Source organism: Polypterus senegalus, chromosome 13 (assembly GCF_016835505.1).
Source record: "Polypterus senegalus isolate Bchr_013 chromosome 13, ASM1683550v1, whole genome shotgun sequence".
NCBI classification, from domain to species: domain Eukaryota; kingdom Metazoa; phylum Chordata; class Cladistia; order Polypteriformes; family Polypteridae; genus Polypterus; species Polypterus senegalus.
This window is the reverse complement of record NC_053166.1, coordinates 78,364,925-78,372,256: the sequence shown is the minus strand read 5'-3', so window position 1 is coordinate 78,372,256 and position 7,332 is coordinate 78,364,925.

Sequence of the window (7,332 nt, the reverse complement as noted above, 5' to 3'; positions counted from 1 at the left end):
CGTCAGTGCCATCAACAGTAACCAAGCAGTCACAGTTAATTCAGATGACAATGATATTTTTATAAAATCAGTTCAAGGTTTATACAAAGATTAAAGGTGGTAAGGATGTTCACATCAATTTGAAGTTCACATGCAGTATATACTGCACACAAGATTTTACCATGGTATTTGTGCTGTAGTTCTGTGCACTCAAGGATGTTTTCTTATGAGTAAATAGCTTAACAAACTAATATCCATCCATCCATATATCCATCCATACATCCATCCTCTTCTGCTTTTCCGAGGTTGGGTCACAGGGGCAGCAGCTTGAGCAGAGATGCCCAGAGTTCCCTCTCCCAGGCCGCGTCTTCCAGCTCTTCCGGGGGAATCCCTAGGCGTTCCCAGGCCAGCCAGGAAATATAGTCCCTCCAGTGTGTCCTGGGTCTTCCCCGGGGCCTCCTCCGGGTTGGACATGCCCAGAACACCTCACCACGGAGGCGCCCAAGAGGCATCCTGATCAGATGCCCGAGCCATCTCATCTGACTCCTCTCAATGCGGAGGAGAAGCGGCTCTACTCTGAGCCCCTCCTGGATGACTGAGCTTCTCATCCTATCTTTAAGGGAAAGCCCAGACACCCTGCTGAGGAAACTGATTTCAGCCGCTTGTATTCGCGATCTCGTTCTTTCGGTCACTACCCATAGCTCATGACCATAGGTGAGGGTAGGAATGTAAATCGACTGGTAAATTGAGAGCTCTGCCTTGCGGCTCAGCTCCTTTTTCACTATAATAGACCAATGCAGAGCGTGCATCACTGCGGACGCTGCACCGATCCGCCTGTCGAACTCACGCTTCATTCTTCACTCACTTGTGAAAAAGACCCTGAGATACTTGAACTCCTCCACTAGGGGCAGGATCTCACTCCCAAACCTGAGAGGGCACTCCACCCTTTTCCAGCTGAGGACCATGGTCTCGGATTTGGAGGTGCTGATTCTCATCCCAGCCACTTCACACTCAGCTGCGAACCGTTCCACAGAGAGCTGAAGATCACGGCCTGATGAAGCAAACAGGACAACATCATCTGCAAAAAGCAGTGACCCAATCCTGAGTCCACCAAACCGGACCCACTCAACACCCTGGCTGCACCTAAAAGTTAAAAGTTATGAACAGAATCGGTGACAAAGGGCAGCCCTGGCGGAGTCCAACTCTCACTGGAAATGGGCTCGACTTACTGCCGGCAATGCGGACCAAGCTCTGACACCGGCTGTACAGGAACCGAACAGCCCTTTTCAGGGGGTCCGGTACCCCATACTCCCAGAGCACCCAATTCCCCGAGGGACACAGTCGAACGCCTTTTCCAAGTTCACAAAACACATGTAGACTGGTTGGGCAAACTCCCATGCACCCACAAACTAATATATAAATAAATAAAAATAAATATTTATTTTTCTATGAGTTTTAATGGGCATTATTACCATGAAATACAGGCTGTGAACTATTGCAGACTGGACAAATATGTGAATTAGCTTGCCCTCTCTGTTTATGTGGGTAAAATTTTGCAACCAATTTTGCAATTGCAATGGGTAACACTTTTACTAAACCGATTTTCTCCAAACTTGGGTGCTGATCTCCGGTGACAATGTTTCATTTGTACATTAATTATGTCAAATTTAAATTTCTCGTTCCTTATGTTATGCTTTTAGTGAATACACATATACTGTATATGCATTAGCAGTGTTGGTTAAGTGGTTAATATATTGGACTTGTAATCAAAAGGTTGAAGGTTCAAGACCAATGTAGGCAAATCAATAAAAATAAAAATCTTTTTGATTAATTGATATTGAAGTTTTACTTCAATTACTTCAATATGACAATTAAGCAGCATTGGTCAGGTAGTTAGCGTGTTGGATGTTCAATCAAATAGTCAAAGGTTTGAGATCAGTTTTTTTTGTAGATAATTTTATTCTTTTTATTTTTACCAATTATATATATATATATATATATATATATACACACACACATATATATACGTATATATATACATATATACATATATATACACACATATATACATATACATGCACATATATACATATATACACATATATATATATATACAGTAAACCCTCATTTATTGCAGTTAATCCGTTCCAGACTCTACCGCGATAAATACATTTCCGCGAAATAGGATTCTTTATTTATAAATCTAATAGTTTCGCAGTTAGAGCATAGAAAACCTGTTTACGACCTTCTAAATACATTTTTTAACATTATTAGAGCCCTCTAGACATGAAATAACACCCTTTAGTCAAAAGTTTAAACTGTGCTCGATGACAAGACAGAGATGACAGTTCTTTCTCACAATTAAAAGAATGCAAACATATCTAATTCTCTTCAATGAAGTGCCCGTCAGGAGCAGAGAATATCAGAGAGAGAGAGAAAAATGTAAACGATCAAAAATCAATAGGTCTGTTCGGGCTTTTAAGTGGAAGCACGGCGATAAAGCAGCTGCAAGGAAGGAATCAATGTGAAGGTAGTCTTTCAGCATTTTTTAGATGAGCACCCGTATCTTCTAAGCAAACAGCCTCTGTGCAAACAGCCCCTCTGCTCACACCCCCTCCGTCAGGAGCAGAGAATGTCAAAGAGAGTGAGAGAGACAGAGAAAAGCAAACAATCAAAAATCAATACGGGCTGTTAGAGCTTTTAAGTGTATGCAAGCGCGGGAAGCATATCGTATATCATTGAGGAGTTTTATTTAAGACGTAATATGTGCTCTGATTGGGTAGCTTCTCAGCCATCCTCCAATAGCGTCCCTTGTATGAAATCAACTGGGCAAACAAACTGAGGAAGCATGTATCATAAATTAAAAGATCCATTACCCGCAGAAATCCGCGAACCAGCGAAAAATCTGTGATATATATTTAGATATGCATACATTTAAAATCTGTGATGGAGTGAAGCCGCGAAAGTCAAAGCATAGCGAGGGATCACTGTACACATACATATATATACACATACAGTGGTGTGAAAAACTATTTGCCCCCTTCCTGATTTCTTATTCTTTTGCATGTTTGTCACACAAAATGTTTCTGATCATCAAACACATTTAACCATTAGTCAAATATAACACAAGTAAACACAAAATGCCGTTTTTAAATGATGGTTTTTATTATTTAGGGAGAAAAAAAATCCAAACCTACATGGTCCTGTGTGAAAAAGTAATTGCCCCCTGAACCTAATAACTGGTTGGGCCACCCTTAGCAGCAATAACTCCAATCAAGCCTTTGCGATAACTTGTAATGAGTCTTTTACAGCGCTCTGGAGGAATTTTGGCCCACTCATCATCATCATTATTTAAGGATTTTCTAGCATGAACCGCTTTTTTAAGGTCATGCCATAGCATCTCAATTGGATTCAGGTCAGGACTTTGACTAGGCCACTCCAAAGTCTTCATTTTGTTTTTCTTCAGCCATTCAGAGGTGGATTTGCTGGTGTGTTTTGGGTCATTGTCCTGTTGTAGCACCCAAGATCGCTTCAGCTTGAGTTGACGAACAGATGGCCGGACATTCTCCTTCAGGATTTTTGGTATACAGTAGAATTCATGGTTCCATCTATCACAGCAAGCCTTCCAGGTCCTGAAGCAGCAAAACAACCCCAGACCATCACACTACCACCACCATATTTTACTGTTGGTATGATGTTCTTTTTCTGAAATGCTGTGTTCCTTTTACGCCAGATGTAATGGGACATTTGCCTTCCATAAAGTTTAACTTTTGTCTCATCAGTCCACAAGGTATTTTCCCAAAAGTCTTGGCAATCATTGAGATGTTTCTTAGCAAAATTGAGACGAGCCCTAATGTTCTTTTTGCTTAGCAGTGGTTTGCGTCTTGGAAATCTGCCATGCAGGCTGTTTTTGCCCAGTCTCTTTCTTATGGTGGAGTCGTGAACACTGACCTTAATTGAGTATATATATATATATATATATATATATATATATATATATATATATACACACATATATACATATATATACACATATATATACATATATATATACACATATATATACATATATATATATATACATATATACATACATATATATATACATACATACATATATATATACATACATATATATATACACACTGTATGTACACATATACAGTGCATCCGGAAAGTATTCACAGCGCATCACTTTTTCCACATTTTGTTATGTTACAGCCTTATTCCAAAATGGATTAAATTCAATTTTTTTCCTCAGAATTCTACACATAACACCCCATAATGACAATTGAAAAAAGTTTACTTGAGTTTTTTGCTAATTTATTAAAAATAAAAAAAAAAACTGAGAAATCACATGTCCATAAGTATTCACAGCCTTTGCTCAATACTTTGTTGATGCACCCTTGGCAGCAATTCCACCCTCAATTCTTTTTGAATATGATGCCACAAGCTTGGCACACCTATCCTTGGCCAGTTTCACCCATTCCTCTTTGCAGCACCTCTCAAGCTCCATCAGGTTGGATGGGAAGCGCCGGTGCACAGCCATTTTAAGATCTCTCGGAAGATGTTCAATCAGATTCAAGTCTGGGCTCTGGGTGGGCCACTCAAGGACATTCACAGAGTTGTCCTGGACCCACTCCTTTGATATCTTGGCTGTATGCTGAGGGTTGTTGTCCTGCTGAAAGATGAACCGTCACCCCAGTCTGAGGTCAAGAGTGCTCTGGAGCAGGTTTTCATCCAGGATGTCTCTGTACATTGCTGCAGTCATCTTTCCCTTTATCCTGACTAGTCTCCCAGTTCCTACTGCTGAAAAACATCCACACAGCATGATGTTGCCACCACCATGCTTCACTGTAGGGATGGTATTGGCCTGGTGATGAGCAGTAACTGGTTTCCTCCAAATGTGACGCCTGGCATTCACACCAAAGAGTTCAATCTTTGTCTCATCAGACCAGAGAATTTTGTTTCTCATGGTCTGAGAGTCCTTCAGGTGCCTTTTGGCAAACTCCAGGTGGGCTGCCATGTGCCTTTTACTAAGGAGTGGCTTCTGTCTGACTACTCTACCATACAGGCCTGATTGGTGGATTGCTGCAGAAATGGTTGTCCTTCTGGAAGGTTCTCCTTTCTCCTCTGAGGAACACTGGAGCTCTGACAGAGTGACCATCGGGTTTTTGGTCACCTCCCTGACTAAGGCCCTTCTCCACCGATCGCTCAGTTTAGATGGCCGGCCAGCTCTAGGAAGAGTCCTGGTGGTTTCGAACTTCTTCCAATTACGGATGATGATGGCCACTGTGCTCATTGGGACCTTCAAAGCAGCAGGAATTTTTTTGTGACCTTCCCCAGATTTGTGCCTCAAGACAAGCCTGTCTCAGAGGTCTACAGACAATTCCTTTGACTTCATGCTTGTTTTGTGCTCTGACAAGAACGGTCAACTCTGGGACCTTATATAGACAGGTGTGTGCCTTTCCAAATCATGTCCAATCAACTGAATTTACCACAGGTGGACTCCAATTAAGCTGCAGAAACATCTCAAGGATGATCAGGGGAAACAGGGTGCACTTGACCTCAATTTGGAGCTTCATGGCAAAGGCTGTGAATACTTATGTACAAAGTACATGTGCTTTTTCAATTTTTTTATTTTTAATAAATTTGCAAAAACCTCAAGTAAACTTTTTTCATGTTGTCATTATGGGGTGTTGTATGTAGAATTCTGAGGAAAAAAATGAATTTAATCCATTTTGGAATAGGGCTGTAACATAACAAAATGTGGAAAAAGTGATGCGCTGTGAATACTTTCCGGATGCACTGTATATACACATATATATATATACACACACATATATATATATATATATATACATAAATATATATATACACATATATATATATAAATATATATATATATATATATATATATATATATATATATATATATATATACACATATACAGTATATCTATACTAATAAAAGGCAAAGCCCTCACTCACTCACTGACTCACTCACTGACTCATCACTAATTCTCCAACTTCCCGTGTGGGTGGAAGGCTGAAATTTGGCAGGTTCATTCCTTACAGCTTCCTTACAAAAGTTGGGCAGGTTTTATATCGAAATTCTACGTGTAATGGTCATAACTGGAAGCAGTTTTTCTCCATTTACTGTAATGGAGATGAGCTTCAACGCCGTGGGGGCGGAGTTTCGTGTGACATCATCACGCCTACCACGTAATCACGCGTACATAGAAAACCAGGAAGACCTCAAAAAGCGCTCAAGAAAACATGCATTATATAATTGAGAAGGCAGCGAAACAATAAGAAGCGAGCGAGTGACATATACTATCATATATTCATGAGTGTTGCCAGCTCGGAAAGAAAGCACGGTGTAAACCTAAACTTTAAATTAAGTTCATAGACAGGCTACCGCTGGCGTTTCACATACACACAGGTAATGCGGGATACAAGTTTAATGAGAGGACGCAGGATATAAACGAGAGTTTTGATCACTTTGTAACTAAGTTAAAATTGTAGGTGAAGGGGTGTGCTTATGCAAATTCCGAGAGACTGTGTTTGTGGGGGATTGACAGTTAAGGCGGGTGGTGGAGTCACGTCATCATCTCCCCTCCCACCTCATTTGGCTCTGAGCTGAGCTCCGCGGCTAACGCCGTCTTCCGAAGCAAATTCCTCAGACTGCCACCAAATACTCACAGAAAAATCCACAAGTTAATACACACGCTGTCTCTAGAGTTTCTCCACACTGAATCCTCCAGGCACTACTTACAAAAGGTTACATTGACAATCGTGTTACGTTATTTTTAAAATCTTTCCTTTTCTTAGCACAAGCACAGCCGAGAAGCTTCGATGCATGTGCTCCATAACGCGTTAAAAAATAATGCATTTAATCACACTTTGCATTACAAGCAAAGGGGAGCTTTTGTCAATGCATGATTTCCTGGTACACCGATTACATTGATCAGCGGTTCCCGATTCATTTTACCCTCGCACCACCTTAGTTTGAGAAGAAGTATGAAAAAATATGAGGTTAACACAGAAAAACAGATCACCAATTCAAGCTTTATGAATAATCGATTCGCCATCAATAATTGTTTTGGTAAAGCCATCCTCCTTCCATTTTATAATTTTTCCGCCACTAGCCATGATTAAATGAACTGTAAATAAAGTAAGAGCAAAGCGAGGGTGACTTATTTAGGCAGGCATATATATGACAGCAACACTCATGACAATGTCAATCATGTTACGTTATTATTAAAGTGTTTCCTTTTCTTTTTCATTACTTCTTTAACACACTACTTCTCCGCTTCCAGGCGCGGGTATTTTGCTATATATATATATATA